Below are 26,616 nucleotides of genomic sequence, written 5' to 3'. Positions count from 1 at the left end.
GGATCCTGGGAACTACAGGCCAGTTAGCCTCACCTCAGTCCCTGGAAAAATCATGGAGCAGGTCCTCAAAGAATCAATCCTGATGCACTTGCATGAGAGGAAAGTGATCAGGAACAGCCAGCATGGATTCACCAAGGGAAGGTCATGCCTGACTAATCTAATCGCCTTTTATGATGAGATTACTGGTTCTGTGGATGAAGGGAAAGCAGTGGATGTATTATTTCTTGACTTTAGCAAAGCTTTTGACACGGTCTCCCACAGTATTCTTGTCAGCAAGTTAAGGAAGTATGGGCTGGATGAATGCACTATAAGGTGGGTAGAAAGCTGGCTAGATTGTCGGGCTCAACGGGTAGTGATCAATGGCTCCATGTCTAGTTGGCAGCCGGTATCAAGTGGAGTGCCCCAAGGGTCGGTCCTGGGGCCGGTTTTGTTCAATATCTTCATAAATGATCTGGAGGATGGTGTGGATTGCACTCTCAGCAAATTTGCGTATGATACTAAACTGGGAGGAGTGGTAGATATGCTGGAGGGCAGGGATAGGATACAGAAGGACCTAGACAAATTGGAGGATTGGGCCAAAAGAAATCTGATGAGGTTCAATAAGGATAAGTGCAGGGTCCTGCACTTAGGATGGAAGAATCCAATGCACCGCTACAGACTAGGGACCGAATGGCTAGGCAGCAGTTCTGCGGAAAAGGACCTGGGGGTTACAGTGGACGAGAAGCTGGATATGAGTCAGCAGTGTGCCCTTGTTGCCAAGAAGGCCAATGGCATTTTGGGATGTATAAGTAGGGGCAAGGCGAGCAGATCGAGGGACGTGATCCTTCCCCTCTATTCAACATTGGTGAGGCCTCATCTGGAGTACTGTGTCCAGTTTTGGGCCCCACACTACAAGAAGGATGTGGATAAATTGGAGAGAGTCCAGCGAAGGGCAACAAAAATGATTAGGGGTCTAGAACACATGATTTATGAGGAGAGGCTGAGGGAGCTGGGATTGTTTAGCCTGCAGAAGAGAAGAATGAGGGGGGATTTGATAGCTGCTTTCAACTACCTGAAAGGGGGTTCCAAAGAGGATGGCTCTAGACTGTTCTCAATGGTAGCAGATGACAGAACGAGGAGTAATGGTCTCAAGTTGCAGTGGGGGAGGTTTAGATTGGATATTAGGAAAAACTTTTTCACTAAGAGGGTGGTGAAACACTGGAATGCGTTACCTAGGGAGGTGGTAGAATTTCCTTCCTTAGAGGTTTTTAAGGTCAGGCTTGACAAAGCCCTGGCTGGGATGATTTAACTGGGAATTGGTCCTGCTTCGAGCAGGGGGTTGGACTAGATGACCTTCTGGGGTCCCTTCCAACCCTGAGATTCTATGATTCTATGATTCTAAGGTCTTTTACTGGACCAATTTCTGTTGGTGAAAGAGACAAGCTGTTGAGATACACAGAGCACTTCTTCAGGGACTTGGAGTACCTTTCCCAGACCCGAAGAATAACTCTGTGCTCCTCAAAAGCTTGTCTCTTTCGCCAACAGAAATTGGTCCAATAAAAGATATGACCTCCCCGACTTTGTCTCTCTAACATGGCCACTACAACACTAAAAACAGTAATTGATTCTTTGCATTTTGTCTCCCTTGATAGCTGCGGAATGTATTACTTGTATTGTGGTTGGACTCAATCAGAGAGCAAGGCTCCATTATGCAAGAATAAAGAGATGGCCCCTATCCTACAGGGTATGTCTACACCAGGTATCGGCAACCTTTGGCACATGGCACATCAGGGAAAGCCGCTGGCAGGCTGGAACGGTTTGTTTACCTGCAGAGTCCACAAGTTTGGGTTATCGGAGCAACCACTGGCCGCAGTTTGCCGTTCCAGGCCAATGGGGGTTGCGGGAAACGGCGTGGGCTGCGGGATGGGCTGGCTGCTGCTTCCCGCAGTCTCTATTGGTCTGGAGCGGTGAACTGTGGCCAGTGAGAGCTGCGATCGGCCAAACCTGCGGATGCTGCAAGTAAGCAAACTGTCCCGGCCCACCAGCTGATTTCCCTGATGGGCCGCGTGCCAAAGGTTACCGATCCCTGGTCTACGCTGTAGCTAGGAGCAAGCATGCCAGCCTGAGTAGGCAGATTTGTGCTAGCTTGCCTTGAACTAGCATGCTAAAAATGGCCCCATGGAAGTTGCAGAACCAGCAGAGTCTCAGGGTAGCCATGTGAGCTCAGATGCACCTGGAGCTGAACTCAGGTCTCTGCCGGTGCCGCAACGTCCACACTGCTATTTTTAGGGCACTAGCTTGAGCCAAGCTAGCTCGAATCTGTCTACGTGGGGTGGGAAGCTTGCTCCCAGCTGCAGTGTAGATAGATCCAAAGAGGTTACAATCTTAGCATATGCCAAGGCATAACAGGTGGATAGGGATGCCAATGATCACTAATTTACTTGGTGTTTGAAATTATTTTAAAATTGAAAATTTGACCGAATCTATGATTTACTAATAAGAATACAGTACTTGGGTTGTGTTCCTTGTTGTGATTGGTCACTAAAGTTATATGATTTTTTTCTGCTCCTTGACTAGATGAGCATCTCTTTTAACCAGGTTAGTAGTTGCTAATGATGAGAGAGAAAATTTTAAATTCTAGCAAGTGAGCTTAAAGTTCACTTTCTGTTAGAATTTGTGCTTGTCACAATCACAGACCAATGACACAGAATAGAGTGTCAAGCTGTCCTGCCATGGCTCAGGAGCATGAGTACCAGCCTCAGGGTACCCAAGGGGACTGTCCGTGACTCCATGGTTAGGCTGTCACTGTACCTGAGGAGTTTACATTTGATATTTAGTTGGTGAAATCTAAATATAGAACTTACAGTCAGTTTAGGGGTTGTGCCCTGATACTTGACAGTCTGCCCTGAGGCTGGTCCTCATGCTCTACCACTGCAGACCAGTCTGACGCAAGTGTTAGAGTGACCAGATGTCCTGATTTTATAGGGAAAGTCCCGATATTTGGGGCTTTGTATTATATAGGTGCCTATTACCCTCCACCCCCTGTCCTGATTTTTCGTACTTGCTGTCTGGGCACCCTAACTGGCGTAGTCAGCAGGACGTAATACCTTGTGTTGGACGCCAGTATTTCACACTAGTTAATGTTTCTCCCCTGTCTGGTGATTTACGCAGTTACAAAGGCTTACCATGCAAATGCTCAAATTTTACCTTACGATGTGCGATACAGATGTTACAAGTAAGATTAGTGCGGTTAGCAACTTACAAGCATTCAATAAACTCTAAATGCTAAGCACATTTTATACCTCTAATATCTATTTTAACACAACTCACACACAAGTGAGCCTGTCTGGTTCCAGCTATATATTTGTCAGTGTTGAGTGGACACATAGGGATCTTGGCATAAACTGGCATCTGGTCTGCCAGCGTCACAGACGGGTGCAAATATATTCAGAGCACATTTGTTTAAACGTTGGGATTTTTGCTCAGACATAGTGTTGCACAGGGGCCTGCACTTCCATAGTTCCCCTTCCTAGCATGCACCAAGGCCTTTCACCTGCAATGGTGACCATTCTTCCCTCTGCTTTGAAAGATGAACTGCACTAGGCCAACACATATCCTAGCTGGTAAGAAATCTCCCCTCCTACATGCAGATTAACACCTTGGCACCTTCAGTAATGAGTAGCACTTTGACCTGACTTTCTCACTTACTAAAACCTTCCCCTAATGACAAACAGCCTTGACCAACCCAGCTGCCAAGAGATGACCCTCTTACCATGCACAGGGACCTACGAAATCTACAATCAGCCCTGAGCAGGTGCAGGAGCCAGACAAGGGGAAGAGGACAGGAGGGTTGTCAATCTGACATGTAAAATGAAACAGGAGGAACATGAATCTGACAATATGGTACACGGATCCCATGTGGGTAGCCTGCTGGACTGTATCACTGATGCCATAAGAAAGGTGGATCCACTATCTGGCATTGCAGCAAATATATCTGTGATATATCATGACCTTACAGGAACCACATCATCCATAACACAGGAGGCTTTTAAAGTAAATCTCTTTCATTCTCCCTTGATACATAACACTGACAGGAGATTCCTTTGATTTGCCCCAGAGTGCCTACATTGTGCATCGGCACCAATTTGCACACCCAAATGGGCATTCATAGGAATGTGTCTGTGCAAATCTGTATTTGCATGTGCAAATCTGAAGTTTTACATATGCATATGCTTTTATGTGCCAATATTGAGGCTGCAATTTAGGATGCTTCTATGAAATTTCAATTTCCCTATGTTCTCAGATGCACCACGTATTAGTCATTAGTCATTTGCTCAGTTATTAGGTCACTTTAAGGACCTGTCCTCAATCTTAATTTGTTTCAAATCTCTGCTTACTTACTCATTGCAGTTCGTCACCAATTCTGATGGTAAGAAATTCAAGAAACTTGGGGAAAGCAGAAGGCTCATTTCAGATTTGGCTGCTGTAAAATGCTAGAAGCTACACAGAGCATATTTCACACAATATCTACAATCTGCGAAGTGCAAACTAAATGAGTATTATCCACAACCTGAGTCCAGCAATGCTCAGTTAAGTTAAATGGAAGCTTAGGTATTTGGGAGTTGCATTAGTCGTAGAATGCACAAAGACATTTTAAACCCAATATTTAGTCACTTGACAGTTCTTGATATGTTTATGCAGCCGCTGGATGATCAGGGGTGAAGGATGCATCTATCCATTTGTGTATTGTTTAGAAAAGATTGACCAGAGTGCTGAGAGCATTAGATGGGCATTCTCTCATTGTAGTTGACTCATTGTAAAACTTCAAATAAATAAATAAATGTCCGTTCAGTCACTCTGGAACATCGTGCACTAGTAATAGCCTTGACTGAGGTGGTATAAACAGCTTTCCAACACTCCCACAACCACTTACTGCTCTCTTATACCTCAGTGCAAAAAAAACAAAAACAAAAAAACCCAACACCCACCCAAACCCAGAAAAGTCTTATTTAAATAGCTGTCTCATTTCATATTGCTTCAAGTTCAACGAGGCAGCAATTCTGTGGCATTAGAGCTAGCAAATCATTATTAAAATCACTGCTGTTGGAGATTAACTATGAATTAATTATGAGATGACTTCAGAAGCTGAGAGCTTTCTGGTTGGCTTCTGGGGCTGTCACACTCCCATCAGCAAAGCCCAGTGAATTCTGAAGTTTTCAAACCCTTGCCTCGTGTTCATATATGGTTTCCATTTCATAATGTAAGCTCTTTGGGTCATTTTGTTCTGTGTTTGTACAGCACCTAGAACAGTGGGGTCCTGATCCGTGGCTGGGGCACCTTGGTACTACTACATGACAATACTAATGATAAGTAGGAACACACATTCCTGGCAATGTTTTTCTAGGCAGCTGTTTCCATTTGTGGATGGTTAAAGCCAATTGACCTCTGGCCCTGTACCACATGGCACTACCATAAGTGTGCCCCATGTCAAATGCACAGCTTATGTATTCACTGCATGGCTGTTACACCTCCATCAGTGTGGGACTGGTCCAGCCAGGTGTGACGGGTGCTCCTCAATTTGCAGGCAGTGCCCCCAGCACATCACGGGCCGAGCCCTGATCAGTTGGCATTTCTCATGCAATGGCTGAAATTGGCTGTCTTAATACTTGGGGTGGTGTCTGGTGATGGTTAAGCTTCGCTTCTATATAGAAGTTACATGATGGCCTGTGCCCAAATGACAAAGGATGCCCCATCACCTCAGGATTTGCAGAGTCGAGGAGTTGGGCTAGATTCCACTGGCGTACCAAGAGCAGAGCTTGGCATAGCTGAGAAATGGTGGGCCACAGCTAGCTTTGTTCCACACTCCCAGCCAGCTGATCTGGGGTGCTGTCAGCTCTATTCCTCCTGGGGAGGATTTTAATTCTACAGTCCAAAAGGGACTTCACTATTGCTCTTGATTTTACAGGGGAAGCACTCAGATACTGCAGTGATGGGTGGCAGTATCAACCCTAAGATAGACAGAGACAGATAGGTGGAATAGGCCAGGTGCTTCCATGCAGTGAAGGGAGGAAGAGCAAGTCACTCCTGTTTCTTCTGGCTGTGAAAGGTTGTGTGAGGGGGCAGGTGTGACACTGTCTTTGTCACTCAGCTTGGCTCTGAGATAAGGGCCTCTGCTGGGCTCTGACAGCACGGAGAGTGCTCCGAGGATAGCTGTCAGTTCCTGAGAGTGGAGTCGCTGCTTGCTGCACTTATGCACAGCTCGGCAGGATGGCACAGCAGGCGGTGGGTATTTGTGGCACTCGGGTCACAGTTTTCCTAGCTCTGTGAAATGATTCAGGTTTACAGCTCCCCACGGGGCCTGCACAGGAGCCAGCTGGCACTGTTGAATCTGACTCCGGCAGTGAGGAAAAGCATCATCCGTTAATGAAGGTCATGGGAGAACGGGTGGGTTACAGCTTAAACCAAACCATCATGGGTAACCCGCAAAGCTCTCGCTCAGTGACTGGGAAGATGGACAATCAGGATTAATAATAGTAATTTGTTAATCTTCATCACCAGTGAGTAAAGTTGAACGATGAATAACACCCATGATGTGGGCTTCCAATTATTTAACAGCCACAGTAATGCTGAGTGTTCATATAACCCCTTTCTTCAAAATCCAAAAGCACTTGACAAACTTTACAGGCAGATTTCCAAGTGGATGCAAGTGTCACTTGCACTTGATGCTGAAATGTCGCAATATTCTGTTTAATGTCCCATGTGCTGTGTTCATTGGAAATGCCAGGGTGAATTCTTGGGTAGGCAGAATGCAACTTCTCACTTAGTCTCTAGCTAGGATCCTGGGCTCACAGCCCATCTGGATATAAATTGGACTAAACATCCAGAGGGGTCTTTCAGAAAATGATAATTTAAGCTCAAAAAGTCAATTTTCCAGACTGCAGAGTCCAGAGCTGGGTATGAATTTCCTCAGACTTCAGGGGGATTTAGCTCTGGAGCTTGATTCACTTTTTTTTTCATAGTGTACCTGGATACACACCTCACTCTTGATCACTCAGATCTTGCACAAGTTCAAGTCAATGAGAGGGTTTGTCCATTTTCTCCAATGGGAGCAGGTCAGGATCTAGAGTAGATGAAGCATGACAGATAAGATAAAATTGGGGTGCCCTGTTTTAATCATGAAAGCAAATGTCTCTGATTTAGAATCAGTGGGGTTGGCTGCTAGAAACTCTCCCCTTTCAACTCCTGGCTCCACAGCCATGGTGGAATGGAATCGATATGGACCCCCAAGCCAGTATGTGTTGCTATATGGTGGACTTTTAACTTGAGAGAGGCAGGTTCTGCAATCTTCTACTTAATGAGAATTCTCAGAGCCATTGGGTCAAATTTTGCTCTTTATTGCACTGGTATCATTCATTTATCTGCTCTTCAAGTATAACACATAGTGTCTATTTGTCCCACTCTAGTGGCCAAAGCACATACAGAGGTCTATAAGTCTGTACCTGCTTTCAGGGTAGCAGGTCTGGTTCTCTAGATGAAGTGAAATGTCATGTTTTTAGATGCAGATGATCAGAAATCCCCGTAGATAACCTAACCAGAAGGGTTGTTACACATGTTCAGAGTTAAGATAGGTTTCAGAGTAACAGCCGTGTTAGTCTGTATTCGCAAAAAGAAAAGGAGGACTTGTGGCACCTTAGAGACGAACCAATTTATTTGAGCATGAGCTTTTGTGAGCTACAGCTCACTTCATTGGATGCATACTGTGGAAACATCCAATCAAGTGAGCTGTAGCTCACAAATGCTTATGCTCAAATAAATTTGTTAGTCTCTAAGGTGCCACAAGTCCTCCTTTTCTTTTAGAGTTAAGATAGTCATTCTCTCTTCTCTTTCTTTCAATGAAGGGCTTTTTTTCTGCTCGAGGTGCTCAGCGTGACAGAGTGCATGAGTGGGCTCTGATTGTCCAGAGATAGATGCGGTAGGAGTTATCTATATTTCTTCAGGTACCTGATGTGCCCAAATGGGTCTAAGAAATGAAAGCAATTTGATGGTGACATTTCTCTACACACACGTGAGAACACAAGATGTCAGTGACTCACCTCGTTTGAAAAAGCACCCAGGATCACCAATTAATAGCATTCCTTTGCAGAGAGAAGCTGGCAGTAGGGCTGGTATAACTCTGGCCTACAACATTTCTTGCAGGACCAATCTGGTATGTGAGTTAAAAAAGCAACTCCAGTATTTCCAGCCAGCAAAGATTTTTGTACACTTGATCCCGAACCAGTCCTAGAGCAAACCCATTGTCGAATTCAGGGTCAATATGAACAAAAAATAGAGTGGATTGCATCACATGTGTCTGGTTCATGCATTGCTAGCAAAGTGTCTGGCATTCAAGCTACTGCCCACCCCCAGTACATCCCACTGATCATGCAAATTTCATTCACTACCATCACAATTGTGCAGCCACAGAGGAATTGAGGGTAGTGTGTGGAACAGGGGTGCTACTTTGCCAGTCTTTCTTTCCTGCCAAGCTCTTGTGTATGTACCATGCATTCCTCCATCTATATTTTCTTGGAACCTCATATGACAGTATCTAAATACTACCAGAGCTGTGCAACACTCTAAACCTCAATTATACATTAGCTGACGTGGCCAAGCCTTGTTGAATCCAGTGATGATGTATGGGAGCAGGGCTTTACTCAGGTGGAGCTCAGAAGCTCTGCCCCATGACAGCCTTCTCTCTCCTCCAAGCCTCCTGTGGTGAGAAGGTTTTGGTGCCCCCTCAAGAAGGCTCTGGAGACCAGATCCACCACACCGCTATGGTGTCCCACTGAGCAAGTTAATAGATTTGGGGATAATTCCAAGCCATACTCAGAGAGGCTTGACAAGGTGGACGTTAATTAGATATAGCTGAGCCTATTTAGGCTCAACACAACACCTCCAAATAAGGGTGCTAGTCTTAGAGGGAAAGGGGACCGGGGGCATGTGCTGAGCAGTAGCCAGAGCTCTGGGGAAATATAAGAACTGTGTTTAGGGATGGTGGTTGTTTTTGTAGAATATTTGTTTGGTTCACTGTTTGTGAAACTGCATCAAAGGAAGCCCATCTGGAGATCTCTATATATGGATGATATTTTTCATGAGAGGTTTTCTTTTCTGCCTCTCCCCCCACTCTATTCTTTATTGTTTAGCATTTCCCAGGCAGCGCATGAGGCCACCAACATTACAGAGGGCTCAGCATTTGGCAGGATGAGTTTGTTCATCACTAATTAAAACAAAAGATTTCAGGCGTTTTCCACTCTCCTTTATCAGTTCTGCTGTGCGATAGCAAATTGGAGCCCTTGTTATGCTGTCAGCAGAGCTATTATTATGATTATTATTTATTATTTACAGTATAACATGCGACTCACTTCCTCTGTTGGTGGATCTTCCACCATCTGTTTAAAAAAAAAAAAGAAATAATAGCTGTCATCTTCTGAAACATGATTCAAATCGGAACATCAAAAGAGAACCAAATGAAGCCAATTAACCACAGTGTGTTCTGTTAATCTGAGTTTAACTTCAATTCCAAAGAGAGAGAAACCCAAAGATCCAAACTTTGGTAAAGCTATTTTTTTTTAATTCTTCCAATTTTTTATTGAACTATTGATTTCAGCTAATAAAATATGCAAATATTCCACTGTTTTTGATCAGTTCTAAACATTGTATGTGGATCCACATCTGGATCTGAAGCTCCAGAATGTGCTCTGTCTAAATGTTCCAACTTTGGAAAAGTTTGGATTTCAAATCTTGAAATCTCTAAACTTTCAGAACCTGGAGTTGTTTTAATTCGGAGAAATGCAAAGGACAGGGCAGGATCTGGTTCTGTAATTTGCATCCAGGTTTTTGATTTAAGCTAATATCTCATAAAATGAAGCTCGAGGACAAAGAGTTGTGGCTTACATAGGACCTCATCCAGTGCCCCTGGAAGTTAAAGGGAGTCTTTCCATCTACAAAGAGTCATATGATTTAAGGCCAGAAGGGACCATCAATCATCTCATTCTGTATCTCAAACACCACCCAGCATCCCAGCACATTAAACCCAACAACTAGAATTACATAGGAACATAAAAACGGCTATACTGGATCAGACCAAAAGGTCCATCAAGCCCAGTATTCTGTCATCTGACAGTGGCCAATGGCAGGTGCCCCAAAGGGAATGAACAGACAGATTATCATCAAGTGATCCATGCCCTGTCACCCAATCCCAGCTTCTGGTAAACAGAAGCTAGGGACACCATCCCTGCCCACCCTGGCTAATAGCCATTGATGGGCCTATCCTCCATGAATCTATCTAGCTCCCTTTTGAACCCCGTTATAGTAGTGGCCTTCACAACACGCCCTGGCAAGGAGTTCCAGAGGTTGACAGTGCGTTGCGTGAAAAAATTTGCATTTACTTTGCATTTATCAACATTAAATTTCATCTGCCATTTTGTTGCCCAGTCCCCCAGTTTTGTGAGATCCTTTTGTAGCTCTTCACAGTCTGCCTGGGACTTAACTATCTTGAGTAGTTTTGTATCATCTGCAAATTTTGCCACCTCACTGTTTACCCTTTTTTCCAGATTGTTTATGAATATGTTAAATAGGACTGGGCCCAGTACAGATCCCTGGGCGGCACCACTATTTACCTCTCTCCAGTCTGAAAACTGACCATTTATTCCTACCCTTTCTTTCCTATCTTTTAGCCAGTTACCAATCCATGGGAGAACCTTCCCTCTTATCCCATGACTGCTTATTTTGCTTAAGAGCCTTTGGTGAGGGACCTTATCAAAGGCTTTCTGAAAATCTAAATACACTATATCCACTGGATCTCCTTTGTCCACATGCTTGTTGACCCCCTCAAAGAATTCTTGTAGATTGGTGAGGCATGATTTCCCTTTACAAAAACCATGTTGACTATTTCCTAACAAATTATGTTCATGTACGTGTCTGACAAGTTTGTTCTTTAAGATAATTTCAACCAATTTGCCTGGTACTGAAGTGAGGCTTACTGGCCTGTAGTTGCCAGGGTCACCTCTGAAGCCCTTTTTAAAAATTGGCGTCACATTAGCTATCCTCCAGTCATTTGGTACAGAAGCTGATTTAAATGATAGGTTACAGTTGACAGTTGAAAGCTCATGCTCAAATAAATTGGTTAGTCTCTAAGGTGCCACAAGTACTCCTTTTCTTTTTGCGAATACAGACTAACACGGCTGTTCCTCTGAAAGTTGACAGTTAGTAGTCCTGCAATTTCACATTTGAGTTCCTTCAGAACTCTTGGATGAATACCATCGGCTCCTGAAGACTTATTACTGTTTAGTTAATCAATTTGTTCCAAAACCTTCTCTAATGACACCTCAATTTGGGACAGTTCTTCAGATCTGTCACCCAAAAATAATGGCTCTGGTTTGGGAATCTCCCTCACATCCTTAGCCGTGAAGACTGATGCAAAGAATTCCTCAATGGCCTTATCGTCTTTGAATGCTCCTTTAGCATCTCGATCGTCCAGTGGCCCCACTGTTTGTTTAGCAGGCTTTCTGCTTCTGATGTATTTAAAAAAATGTTTGCTATTACTTCTGGAGTCTTTGGCTAGCTGTTCTTCAAATTCTTTTTTGGTTTTTCTAATTATATTTTTACACTTCATTTGCCAGAGTTTATGCTCTTTTCTATTTTCCTGACTAGGATTTAAAGGATGCCTTTTTTCCTCTCACTGCTTCTTTTACTTTGTCATTTAACCACGGTGGCTCTTTTTAGGTTCTCTTACTATGTGTTTTAAATTGGGGTATACATTTAAGTTGAGCCTCTATTAGGGTGTCTTTAAAAAGTTTCCACGTAGCTTGCAGGAATTTTCCTTTTGGCGCTGTACCTTTTAATTTCAGTTTCACTAACCTCCTCATTTTTGTGTAGTTCCCCTTTCTGAAATTAAATGCAACAGTGTCGGGCTGCTGTGGAGTTTTCCCCACCACAGGGATGTTAAATTTAATTATATTATGGTCACTATTACCAAGCGGTTCAGCTATATTCACCTCTTGGCTCTGATCCTGTGCTCCATTTAGGACTAAATCAAGAATTGCCTCTCCTCTGGTGGGTTCCAGGACCAGCTGCTCCAAGAAGCAGTCATTTAAGGTGTCAAGAAACTTCATCTCAGCATCCCTTCCTGAGGCGATATGTATCTAGTCAATATGGGGATAGTTGAAATCCCCCATTATCATTATTGAAATCCCCCATTATTATTAATTAGACCAAAGGATTATAGTCCTCGGGAGACTAAACTATTGTGTCCAAAAGGCAGAGAACAGGAGGGCTTTGGATCAGGCCCATAGAGAAGCAGGAAACAACACTGGTCAAGCATGAGCATGTTGTCTCTGGGATAGGGTGCCTGTTGGCCACTTCACTTCAAAGACATGTGTGTAAACATTTTCTTTGGAGTTAGTCCACATGGTTTCATACTTCTGAGCTTTGCTTGAATCTCAAAGACCAGTTTAAACAAGCAAAGCTTCTCCTGATTCAAGGCCACATTTTAATTATGAATATTATTTATTATTTTAGGATTAAGTCATAAATCGGGGCCAGGTTTGCTTGGACCTGGGCCAGTGTTTCAAGACCCTGACCCAATCTTTTGAGGAATGTGGTCTGAGCTCCAGATTTGTAACAAAACCAAACACATTTCAACGTGGTCTCAGGTTCTGTTGCAAACATTTCATGTCACCTTAGAAATGCTCCTTTGAACCAGGGACTCTAATGAGGCATTGTTGTCTCCCTGGGTGGCTAGAGACGGAGTGGGAGTGGGGGATCAATTACATACTCTGAATTTGGAGATGGAGGTTAGGATTGAGGAAGAATTCTTCTAGCAGCAGAAAGGCTCCAGCCTTGCAGTCGGTGACAATACTGAGGCTGAGCAGCTGAACTGAATTCCTGGCTGCAGTTATTTATATTCCACTAACAGCGTTGTTTACACAAACCGCACGAATGCAAATCAACACGAGGATGCGCCGGAGTTGGTGAGGTGTGCAGCAGGAACGGGCTCCTGGGATTGGTTTTAGTAATGTAGTGTTAACACAGCTACACATGACTACCCACACTTTCATATCCGAGAGAGAGGGAACACTCATTACCTGGGACACTGGCCGAGTCCTTGTACCTCAACAAGAGAGGGGGAAAAAAATAAAAATGGACTTCATTATCACAGGCTGCCTGTCAATCATTCGCCATTCCACTGAGCCTGCCTTACTTTTCATGGACTGAAGGGTCCTACTCCCTGTCATCAAGGGAAAGAGGTGGATGTGTGAAGTGTGAACAGAGACAGAGTGGGTAACATGATGACTAGCATTGTTCTACTGACTTCCTTCCTCCCTCAAGCAGACATGAATTCAAACACAGTCTGTCAGGAAAGGTTTCTATCTGGCTAATACACATATGCAGGGACATGACCTCATATTAGCTAGCCAGCTCTACATACTTATCCCCACACTGCATCAGCACCTCCCAATCTTTAATTTATTTATCCTTGTGACGGGGTGTATTAATCTCAGACTGGAATTGAAGGATTTAAAGAGCAGCTCTGGGCCTAGATGACCCCACCCAACTGAACCTGAAAAGCCTACTCCCGGGAGCCAGACAGCTCAGATGGGGGCTGACAGGGCAGAGCCCGGTGGAGTGGGAGGGCCTGGACTCCCCTACCAATCCCCCTCTCATTAAGAGGGACACAAAACCCCATACATTTTAGACTGTCCCCTGGTGGGAAGAAGGGGAAGGCTTAATAATTTAGCCTTGGTTGTTGATCCCCGCATTCCCAGGCACCTTCCACTCCAGGACTGGGAAGAGATAAGGCTGAGTGGATAACCTGACTGGAGGGTTGACTCTACCCCAAAAAGAAAAAGACAGACTGACACCTGACGTGAAGGTGGTCCGAGGTAAAGTGTGGAGATGCGGCAAATATAGGCCTCACCTCCTGGTTAGGAGGTGAGGCTTCCAGAGAGCAGTGCCCATCATAATCTTCCAAACACCCTGGTAGATAAGGAAGTATTATTCCCATTTTACAGATGGGGGAAATGAGGCACATGGGCTCACATCCCCAAAGGCATATAGGCACCTAACTGCCATGGGAGTTAAGCACCTAAATACCTTTCCTGGTCTGGGCCAGAGACTAAGGGCCAGATTTTTAAAGATATTTATGTGTCTAAAGATGCAGATAAGCACCTAGGCCTGGATCTGCAAAAGGCTTTAGTCATTGTGATGCCTGGATTGGGCCACACAGATGAGTTAAGAGGAGAAACATCTCCCCCAGACTGAATTTATTTTAGCTTTGGGGCATTTCATTCTTTCACAAAAAAATCAAACCCAGACTTTTTTCATTAAAAAAAAATGTTGATTAATCACAAAACCTAATTTTCTGTCATAAAAAAAATGGTTTTGACAGAAAAATTTTCAACCATCCTTAATGTTAATCTTACGTTCATGTGTGCATTTCTAAATCCCATAAGAGTACTGGCCAGAGGATCCTTATGCGTTTTCTGGTCCCCTTTGGGATATGATCTACAGAGCGGTTTGTATGTTTTCTAGATCCTCACTTACTGGGTCACTGACGTGTTACCCAGGACCCTTAGGGCAGTGCCATTTAGCTCATCAGCCTGAAGTCACCTGAAGTCATGTTTGGAAGGCACTGCCAGCTATTCAGCCCCCTTTCTTTTCTCTGAATTTAGATTTTTTTACTGTAGTTTTGCAAATGTATTAAAACAAGATCCTTGCTAGTTTATGGTAATTAAAAGCAATAAATATTCCTGCACACAACACTGTGGACCTTGAATAGCCAGCTGTTCAATACTGCTTTCCTAGTGAGGCGGGTAATAAATCTTTATTCCTTTTTGAATGGAAATAAGGACAGGGTTTTATTCATGAATTCTGTGACCCAGCGAAGTGACATTTTCAAAACAAACACTCAAGAAATGAGGAGTTTTCTCTGCAGAGTGGGTTAATCTGCTCTTTTCTCAGCATGTCTCTTTCATACTGATGGTGATTCTCCCAATGCCTTTTAATCCCAGCAGCTAGTTATTTTGCAGCAGGAAGAAATATAAAACAAAATAAAGACACTCGGAGAGAGAGCGTTGTGGGGCACGGAAGGGGGATATTTTGGAATGGTTCCTCGGAAGGTTTGTTCTGCTCAGAATGTCTGGAGCTCTGGATTCAAGGTCCAGTCACATTCATGGCCGTGCCAAAGCAGGGGGTGGTCTTGAAGTCTCAGCCCTACAAAGCTGCGTTCCTTGTACCTTCTGAGCTGTCGGACTTCATTAGCATCTACTACTAGATGGCGGGTGTTTCTCTGAACCCAGATCAAACAGAAGCATTTTGCACACATCTGCAATTGACATTATTTGGTTATGTAATCTAATTGGCTCAGGATGCTCCAGGAGTGGGGGGATGAAGCCAGGTTTTTGCAAAACAAAATTGCAATGTGACGCATGTAAATTTCCATCTTGTTCTGTGCTTTTCGAACTCTGCTTAGAGGGGAGGCAGGCTCCAGATTGTTTTCCCCCCTTCTCTGTGCTTTCTACCAATGAGGCTTCGCTTAGCAATAGGCCCCTTGTCTGTGAAAAGGGATTAGATATGGATTGAGTTGCTATTTGTCCTTAAACTGAGGTTCTGAAACAGTTACTGAGCTGAATTCAGTGTGGGTAAACGCGGGTGCAACTCTGTAGACTTCAGTGGAGCTGCAATGGGGAATTGGACCCACTTTCTGCGCAGTGGGGAACATGGCTCTCTCAGGCTCCTAAGCCTTGAGTTTTTTTGCATACTAATGTTTGAGTTCAGCTTCCCTCCCCATTACTCTAACAGAGGAAGCTTTGTGCAGTTTGCTGACAACCATTCACATGCTACGTGTATTTCTAGGGCACCCAGTGTCCTACCTGTGGGCATCTAGTAACAAATACTTATATCGACATATCTGCAAACATGCCTTATCCTAACAGCATGGGCTCGTCCTATGGACAGTAGTTATGACCTGTGCTGTCATTTTGGTGGGAGAAACATTGCTCTGCGATGGCATCTTCCTTGTGAAAACCCTGGGCCTGTACAAACATCAGTTAAACTGCCAAGGGAAGTAGGGACCCATTCAGCCCATTTTAAAGAGCCTGGCACAGAAAGGTAAAGCCACTTGCCCTGAATCACACAGCAAGTTAATGGCAGAGCTGGGAATAGAAGTGCCGGCACCCAACCCCTCCGGCTATCCATCAGGCTACAGGAGGTGCTATCAGGCTGCTAGAAATAACGGCTGCTGGCAACTCCCCTGATGTTTGCTTTGTCCTGCTGAATGTGACACACATGGAACTTGCATGATGACTGAGGCTATCAGAAGATCAGAGAACGGCAGGGGAAAGGAAATATTTGTAAGTGAGGCTATAATTCAGGATGCTATAAGCAAGCAAAACCATAATCGACTTAAGGGAACCATCGTCTGACCCTGCGCATCAGAGCTGATGGTGTTAACCAGCAGAGCCGTACTTTCCCCCTAGACTCAGAGCACTTTGGTGGCAGGAGAGCTGTCTAAGATTAATCTGAGTTATTTTAATTATGATTTTCCTTTCTCTCTCTGTCACATACACAATCTGTCTGGACAAAAAACTGCAGGTTTCCTTCCACTTAGGATTAATTATAAAAGAAAAGTCAATACGTCTCTCAGCAATTACTGCCTTTTCCACTTGGTCATTTGAGGCAGTTAGGGGCTTAGAAATTGAATTTTCAGAGAGAAAGTCATGTCTTGTTGGTCCCAACACAAGGTTCTCTAATAAAAATAATCTTTTTCTTTAGCTAGTCACAGAGTTGGCTTCATGGTTTCCCCTCCTACAATTTGTAGTACTCAGGAAGATGGAAAATGAATGTTTTCAGGTGAGAGGCTTGTGAGTTTTTGTGCACATGACTGTGTGTGAGATGTATGGGAGGGACATGTGAAATGTAGATGGGACGTTATAACTGAACTAATGATAATCTTTAACTGGCCAGTGCTCAGTGATATTCTATCCACTAAGCAGTGTGTCCAATCATTTATCATAGGCCTGAACCAAAGTCCACCGGGAGTCTTTCCACTGACTTCAATGGGCTTTGGATCAGGCCCCCCTTGAGATGCGTGAACACATCACAGACATAATTCAGCACTGGGGGATAACTGTGTTTCCAGATTCATAATTAGATTTCAGCCTCTGTCAGGTCAGTTTGGGACAGAAAGTGTAAAAGCACCAGATCACCACATAAGCTTTAATCTTTTATTTCCTGAGAAAAGCAGGGGTTAGACTAGATGGCACCCCAAATCCACAATGTAAGGAAAGGATAAGACAGAAGCAAAGGCTAAAAAGAAAAGAGAGAGAAAGAGTGCCAGACTGAGAGATAGGGAGAGAAGTAAGAATAAAGAGAAGAGAAACCAACAAACCACTATATTCTACTTTTAGTTACACCTCTATACTTTGAGTTTTCTGGAGTTACTCCGATTACATTGTTGGGATTGAGTGCAACATTTGGCCATACCCCTCTTGGTTTAAGTTGTACAAAATCAGGGCTTGAGGTTGATTTTCACATTCTCATTCGGTGAGTCCAGCAAGCATTTCTCAGAATGAGAGACAGAAGGGAAAATTGTGCGTGCTTTTTTCATAACCAACCTGCTTTGCCCAGAGCCCCTGCGGGATGAACACCAATGCTCCCTGCAGATTTGTTTAGGAAAGTTACATTGGTTTCTCTCTCACAGAGTGTGTTAACAGTCTTCTCCCAGAAGCGCCTCTCCTTGCATTTATCATCATTTGAAATTGCTGGGGGAAAAATAAATCGAGAACAACAATAAAAAAATCAGAGAAATGTTTTACTAAAAAACAAAAGAAATAAACCCAGAAACAAACTTTGGAGTCTCTGTGTTTGGTACTGAGGCACATACATTTCTCTCTGCTGCTGCTGCCAACCAATCAGAACCTTGTTATCAATCTACCGGGGAGACTGAGTATACTGTCACCACAAACTGCATGTAAAAAATTATTCTGCATTTTAATAGCCCGAAAATGGTGTTTAATGCAGCTGGGGCTGCAGCCCAGTGTAAACGATGCAAGATCCCTCCCTGAAAACCAGTTCAAGGTTGCTAATATCTTTGCTTCCTCACTAGCTTAATCCAGTTGGAACCTCAGCTGCTTGTGCTTTCTGTCAGGCTGTTTCAAACAAATTAAATAATGGGTTGCCAACCCTGCAAAGTTTTCGGGTTTTTAACCTGTCTTGGCCCAGAAAAGAAACACAGACAATAGATAATAAAGAGTAGCCGAGGCCAGCTTGTCACTTCAAGCCAGGTTCTGATGCTACTGGTGATCCCGCAAGGCCATGCTGGTACACCAAAAAATAGATTCTGAGCTTTCTGGGACAAAGTCCCTTCTGACCGGGCTTAAAAGCTCCTTCCCAGAGGCACCCTCTATGATCTTGGGATGTGCAGGACTCTACCAGCTTCCCACTTACAGTTCCACATTTAGAAGACCCAGCAATTCTTTCCTCAGCAGAGAAGGTCTTGATGTGACACCCTCTGGAGCCCCTTAATGCCCCACAGGGAATCACGGCAGGATGATGTGAGAGCTGAATGTCCCAACTCTGCACTGTCCTAGGCCCCCGCCAGCCTACGATGAGGGAGTGAACTCGGGATCCAAACTCAAATCAACTCGCATAGCTGACATTATCCTGCATGTTAATGTGTCACTGTGATGTCCGTTGACTGCTGGGCTGGAACTCGTGTTCATTTTGCACAATGCAAGATGTGGGCATGATGCCATGTGGCCCTGTGCATGTGACTAAGAATTATATCCTAGGGAGCGCTGATGGGAACTTGTTCTGGGGAGTGAGTATTGTGCCAGTGACACTGAACCTGAGGGCAGATCTGTTTGCTCATTACTGGCACTGTTCTCTGGTGTTAATGCACCTGTAGGACAATGGCCCTAGGTTGAGAGAAAATGAGTGTGAGCCGAGGGTCTGAATGCTGCTAAGGTCCTTAGATGGTACTGCCTATTCAGGTACCAAGGTGACCAGCTAGAGAAGAGGAGGAGTCAGACATGTTTCTACCTATGCACACCCGTGAAGCATTGCAGGATGGGTGCTTTACAGTCTCATCTAATACCTGAAAATTGCTTCACACACCAGTCACCACCTCAAAATGACCACGAATTTTCAGCTAATTTCAGTGGAAACTTTGACTTGCTCCTGGTTTTTCTGTCCATGGTGCTGAAATACTGAATCTCCTAAAGTTTAGAGCTGACTAAATAACCAACAGTTTGTCAGAGGAATTTCATCATTTCTTCAGTCTGCATATTCTCCATGTAAAAATTTCATAATTCCTCCATATTAGTCATTGTTTAAAATTATTTTCAATATTTTCAAATCTCTTTAGCGAATGAAAGTCTTCAGCGGCAGATTGTTCACAAACAGTTCATTGAAAATATTCAGCATTCAGTAGTTGAAATCCATGCTGCATGGTTAGTTACATGAGTCACATGGAAATGTCTCTTTTTTCTGATTGGGTGACATGTAACTAATCACATCAGCAACAATGTCCACTTTGGACTGCATCTTTGTGAGTGAAATTTGCTTGTGTAAAATATTAAAACAGTTGAGCTCCAAATTGACTTCTGAGGCTTGTTCAACTAATATAGCTCATTTGCTAGAATATTTGTGGAAAGCAGCAGGGGTGCAACCTGAATTTTCCTAAGGGGAATCTCTCTGGGGCCGAGTACACAAAGGGGGTGCCAGAGTGAGTGAGAGTCTCCGTGAGGTAGTCAGATCCACCTGAAATTCTCATTCAGAGATGGATTTTGTGCCACATCTATGGGGCAGTGGCTGTTTCCCCTATGTTCTGGGCATAGGGGCTCAATGACATGTAGGGATCACCCCCATCCCCAGGGGTACAGATGGAAGCTCCCCGCATTGCACAGAGTTATGCTGGATTTCCCCTTCTAAGGAATATCATCTTCTTGAGCCTCCTTCAGCCCTGGCTCCTCCAACCTCTCCCAACCTAGGGTACCCACCTCAGATCCAGCAGTCCTCTTACTGGATCAGTGGCCTGTATCACTCCAGCTGCTCTGGAGTGGTTAATAGCCCTGGACAGTGCTGGGCAGACCCACTGTAGCTCTTCCCTGAACCCTGATTGTGTTGGTGGGCAGCAAAATCTATGGTCAAGGGGCAGGGCAGCAGGTACCCCTGACTCCCCTCCCCTCTTGACATCCCTTGAGATCAGCCATAAAGAGAGACCAGAAGAGTCAAATAAAGTTGTTCAGGAATTCAAATGAATATACATAGAGAGGTCTAGATAGACTTATCCCTGCCACAGTGGAAGAGGCTGGGGACTAGAGGACATCTTGAGGTCTCTTCCAGACCACCATTTCTTGGATTTCTATTATCTTTATGCAGTATTCACCCACCTGTAGTAACATTACAGTAACACCCGCAATATATACTTACAGTTGGGTTGGGCTTCTGCCTCTAAACCTCTGTTTGTGGGATTCATTATCTCAGTGGTTTCTGAATGGATTGAACTGAGATTTTTCATACCAAATTCTCTTCTTGGAGGTACACTGTATTTAGCTCCATCCCCCCCAAAATAGTGACACTAATTTAAGGAACTGATAGTTTCTAAAGCTCAGAAGTATGGTCACAGCACAAAGGGAGAGGGAGGTGTTGGGAGGTCATGGAATTTCACACTCTGAATGGTAGAAGTCCCAAATTCTGCACTATTCTATTCTTTTGTGCTCAGTGGGGATCTCCTTAAATGTAGGTAATAAAAGAAAATGCTCCAGAGATAGAACTTAAAGGACACTATATGAACTCATCTACAAGGGGAAGAAAATGTGGCAGAATCCAAATGCTATATAGAAGCAGACTTTAGATCAACATTTATAACGGAGACGTGGCAGGTGGGTTTCACCTCTCACCCGTCTGCATGTGCTCAAAAGCCAAAGGACCCAATTCTTGCTCTCAGTTGTGCCCAAGCAACTCGGGTCTGACTTTGCTGAATTCAGTGGACTTACATGGATGTAACGACAAGCAGAATTTGGCCTCAGAAGGATGTAACAAGGACCTCTTCCTCCACAGAAGCCTTTCCTAAATGGAGCTCTCTCTGAATGGGGACTTCATTTATAGCACACCAGCTTTCACTCCAGATTAGAACAACTTCCTGGTAAAATGTTATGATTCAGTGACCACATGATCTGCTTTGTAAGGACATAGAGTATAAACAACATACCCTCCTTTTCTCACTCTTCAGCTCACTACCACTCACTCTCTTTTTGCAGTGCTTGCCCAGTGCTTTTATTACCAGTTGGAGTCTGACTTTACCTGGGCACCTCAGTGAATCAGGAATAGAATCTAACAGGAACAAAGCCATGGACCCTGGTTCAGCTACTAGACCATTGAACAAAACCCAGCAGAAACAACTCTATTCCTGGTTCTTCCCCAAGGCTGAGCTTTCCTAAGGCAGCAGCAGGACACCTCACTTCCCCAGGTAAGTCCTTTGTGTGGATTCACAGTGACAACAAATAGACGGCTCCATGCATCACTTTTGATCACTTATTTTAATGCATGTTCTACTCATGTGGCTCACAGTAACTCCACTTGGTTACAGTGTAGCAGGCTCCAAAGCCAAGGTCCCCATGTTTGCAGAGCTACTTCACTACTGAATGGTGTCTTGCAGCACCACACAATAGCACCACACAATGCCTTGACTTTGCAGCGTGATCTCTCTCGGATGGAGGTTCCATTATGGCGTGACTCCGTGTTACAATGCCCTGACACAATAAGAACGTTGCCAAGCAACGGCAGGAGGTAACACCGTCATTACTCAGTGGCTTTCTGCGTCATCACCTCTGCTCTGGAACAGAATCTCGTCTGAACAGGGCTCTGCACCTTCGCCTCTGGAGACCACAAAGCACTTTGCCAGGGTGGGGGGGAGGAACGGAGACAGTGAGGAGTCAAATTACATAAAGAAGGGGGCACATTGTGCTAGGAGCAGAGCTAAGCCTAGAACAGAGCCCTCCTAGATCCCATTCTATGCTCTAGCCATGCTGCTGGGCGGTGAGGGGAAGAAGATGCTTTTCCTTGCTCCTGTGCCTTACCTGACCCTTCCTGACCACATGCAGAGTTGGGGACAGATCCTGGCAGTTCCCAGGCAGTTTCCTTCGTACTCCTCATGTCTTATATCAGGCCAGGTAAAGTGAGAGGATCTTACCCATGGAGTTGACATGTCTCTAGAGCCACAAGCTGAGTACCTACTGCTCCAAGGTTTAACTTTCACCTTGTATTAGATAAGGATTAGATAAGTCCATGGAGGATAGGTCCATCAGTGGCTATTAGCCAAGATGTTTGGGATGCAACCCCATGCTCTGGGTATCCCTAAACCACCATCTGCCAGAAGCTGGGACTGGATGGTAGGGGATGACTCATTCAAAATTGCCCTGTTCTGTTCATCTCTCTGAAGCACCTGGCGCCAACCATTGAGAGAGACAGGATATTAGCTTAGGTGGATCATTGATCTGACCCAGTATGGCTGTTCTTTTGTTTTTTTCCCCTCTTGATTACTTAACATGGCTAATGTATTGCTTTGCTTTTTATTTCTTCAGCTCATGCTGTACATAATCCTCTTTTTATAGTCAAAATAAGGAGGCAATAATACACTGTCAAAGAAAGAATTGCTTGTATGGGTCTGGTGTGTAGATGATTGAAAAAATCCTTCCCCTCGTAGAGGTATTAAACCTGTGCCCTTTTCTATACCTAGCATGGCAATGTGCCCCCTCCCCTTTGCTCCTACCACAGGGAAGAGATGAGAAATGCTGACCTTGGCTGATCACAGTGCATTTTCACTGTGGATCCGCACAGGGTAATTTAGCACAGGTGTGTCTGTAATTGGGATACATGTGGGAAATTTTGCACAGTCCAGCTCACCCTTTCACCTGCGCTCTGGGGCTGGAGTGTGGAACTCACTGGCCTGCCCCTGGAAGCAAGCTGGTGAGAGATGAAATGGATTCCCCAGTGGATGAGAATGCTAACAGAGTGCGAATTTCACCCTCTCTGCGGAGGGGCCAGCAAAAGGCTATGCCATTTCTAGGCCCTATTTGTATGGGTGAAAAAGGATTTAAGAAGTGCAGAGTCCTTGTGCTGGCTGGCTGGGCAGGAGTGAATTTCATCCAGATCGAGTAATTGCCATGGTGGGTTTAGAAAAGGAGGCAAAAGTTGCACCTGAGTAGATTTTGCATAGGCCAAAGCCCCATTCCTTAAACAGCAGAGAGGTATTTGGTTTCTGGATCTGGAACAGCTCTGGGATTGGGCTGCAGTGAACTGAGGGGTGAGCGTGAATCCTGGAACTGAAGAGACTTTACAGATTCTCGTTCATCCTCTGCCACCTCACGCATGCTCGAGGACCTACCTGCAAAGAGGATATTTCCTCTGCTGCGATGACAGGATATTAAAGTAGGTGTCTCCAGTGGTGGTGACAGCTCAAAGCAGCTACTGTTAACTGCATAGCCACATAAAATGTAATCCAGACATCAGCTGCCTTTACTGCAATGTTTAAGGGCTAATAGATGGTCCTGAATGGAACTAAACCATCGAACCACAGCTCTGAATAAGGGACAAAACAGCAGCTTGGATTAACAGGGACACTGAGTTTTAACGTTCAACAGGACAGCAGTTATAAATAATTTACCAAAACATTCCAGTTGATAACTACATCCACGGATACTTCCCCCTTGAACCACAAAGAAAATATTTGAGTACTAACACTGAGATGATAAAAATACATTGAGAAATACACAGCAATCCACGGGTCAGAGCTAAGGTTGTTGGGTTGAGCTGAAATATACAATTGTATATACTCAAAAAGAAGAAGGTGTTTGTTTATTATATGGACCATGGAAGACTTACAATACTGTTATATTGTTATTACATATACAATTAGAATTATATGTTATTTTATTACAACAAAGCAATAATACTGGGATTGTAAGCTCTTTGGGGCAGGGACTCTCTTTTTATTCTGTTTGTCCAATTAGGTCCTGCTCCATGATTGGCTTTTGTAGGTACTACCACAATACAAATAAGTATATAAATGAAATCCTTAACCATTTCCTTGCTTTTAAGTGCTTGGCTTTTGTAAGTGGTGCAATATATATCTTTTGCTTCTTTGCAATGTTAACTGATTTTGGAAGTGAAATGGTTTGGTGTTAACATTTCCCAGGGTGGTTTTGATTTGTTTGTTTTTAATAAACACTTTTTACTTTTTAACATTTTGTATAGGTGACTGAAAATACGTAGTCAGCTTATAAACTGTGCAGATTTACCCCTTCTGAGGATTTGGCCCATACATTTTTTTCTCCAAGTGTTAAATAAGTGGGATGGATGACTCACCCAATTACTATTCAAATTAAAGGTATGTGTGGTTGACACAGACCACACTAACATCCTCACTCCCTGGAGTGGAGATCTGCCTCATCTGATGTGCACCTGGCAGCATAGACACATGTATTGCCTAGCTAAGGTGGCCATATGTGCATATACCAGGTAACCTTGCTTCTCTTCAGATATTGGTAAAGTCTGCTTAGAATCCCCACTGCTGGCAATGAGGGAATAACCAGTTCTTAAAATAGCTGTCTGCCGGCTTGGTTTACTGATGCAATAACCCTCCCCTTTTGTATGAATCATAAACCAGACCGTGGACCTTCACAGCACAGGCCTCTTCCATGTGAACTAATGGAGTAACTTCATTAGCTGGCAGCAGTAGTTTTCCTTTAATGGACCATCTACTGGAGGGAGATGGGGCGCAGTCTGTGCTTGAGTTAGCGAGAGCCTGCCTTTAGCAAGACATCAGAACTCGCAGTCCTTCCCTTTTTAATCCACCTTCCATGAATCATCAGTGCCTCCCCCTTTCAGATGCGATCTAGTGTCTGGTGCTTGATTAGAACATCTCTTGACTGAGTGGAGGCTGAAACCGGTACCTCCAAGATGTGCTTGGGTCTGAATATCTAAATTGCATAAATTGCATTTGTTCTTTATCTGACCTTTTCAGTAGCTTCTGTCTTTCCACTCCCCTCCCCGCCCCATCAGGAATCTGACAGGCCTTTTAAATGCTTCTGGGAAGGAAAGGGTGTTACCTACTGAATTAGAAATGTATGCCAATCTCCTTTATGAGGGGTCTGTGGCTTTACGATGTCCCCTTTGAGCAGGGTGTGTCTGCATAAGGGTGACATTTCATGGACACTTAGGGTGACCAGATAGCAAGTGTGAAAAATTGGGCAGGGGGTCGGGGGTAATAGATACCTATATAAGAAAAAGCCCCAAATATTGAGACTGTCCCTATAAAATCAGGACATTTGGTCACCCTATACACTCCCAAATGCAAGAGGCAAAACCCATGATAGCCCAATACACTCTCTCTCTCTTTCCCTTTCCTCTGGCTGTCACTACAGCCCCAGCTTTGCTATGGAGCCAGCAAAGCACTATGGTGTGACTCTTTATAATCCCCAGGTTGGTCATTCTCTGCACAACTAATTAAAACTCTTGTCCCAGTCCCGCACACCCTTCCTTCCTCACCCCCTTTTCATTTCCTTTGTCCAGGGCCTTGAAATGCTTGGTCTCCACACAATAATTGATGGCTTCTGGCTGTACAAACACAAAGGCCTGGAGACTATACAGAGACAGATGGGGTTTTGTATTGTATTCTTTGTTTTTCTTAAATCAGTGAAAGATTTGTAAATTGATGGAATGTATTGTAAATAAGAGAACATTGTCCTTTTATAAGAGTTTATTGTAATTCAAAAATGCCCAGGAGTAATCTGCACTTGGGACACATTTATGCCTTGTTTTCACTTTGTTACTTTCCAGAGGCGCTGACACAGATGCTTTGCGTTTTCTGTGTCTGCTCAGTCTTCATATCCTGCATTACCCTATTTCCCCATCATAGCATGCTGGGCTCACACATGCCTGTATCTTACTGCCATACTACCTCTGGCAGTAAGTGAGGTCTGCTTCTCCCCCAGACTAAGCAAGGCCGGAACCTGGTCAATATGTGGACTGAAAACTTTCAAACTATGCACACTATAAAGTATTGCAAGACACATGCAGTTGTTTAGGACTTCATGGTTGTCAGTATGCTTGGTCACATGGAACATCACACCAGCAGGGGGCCAGAAGTCTGATGATATAAAAAGCCTTTATCCTCTGAAGCTGGAAGAGAATCTTCTTTAGCAGTAGAGGGCACATGGCACATATTAGAACAGTTCTGATCCTGTCCAGTACACAGACACTCACAGCTTGTTATGCCATTGGTATGAATTGCTGCAGCCATGTCTGGGTTAGGAGCCATGTGGCTTAGAGGATGGCAGAATGGCCTGGGTTATCTTCCTGTTGTGCTGGGCAAGTCACTTTCCCGTTCAGTACCTCACTTGCCCCATGTGTAAAATGGGGATAATGATACTGCCTTCCTTTGTAAATCACTCTGAGATCTATTGATAGCTAAGAGCTGGGTATTATAATTACTACTACACAACAGTTTAGAACAGGAAAGGAAGGATGCTGTCATCAAAACTACACAAGGAATTTAAGTAGGCAGAATGTAGATTGCTCAGGACACCAGGGTTA

Source organism: Lepidochelys kempii, chromosome 16 (assembly GCF_965140265.1).
Source record: "Lepidochelys kempii isolate rLepKem1 chromosome 16, rLepKem1.hap2, whole genome shotgun sequence".
NCBI lineage: Eukaryota > Metazoa > Chordata > Testudines > Cheloniidae > Lepidochelys > Lepidochelys kempii.
The sequence above is the reverse complement of the archived record's forward strand: the minus strand, read 5'-3'. Positions refer to the sequence as shown.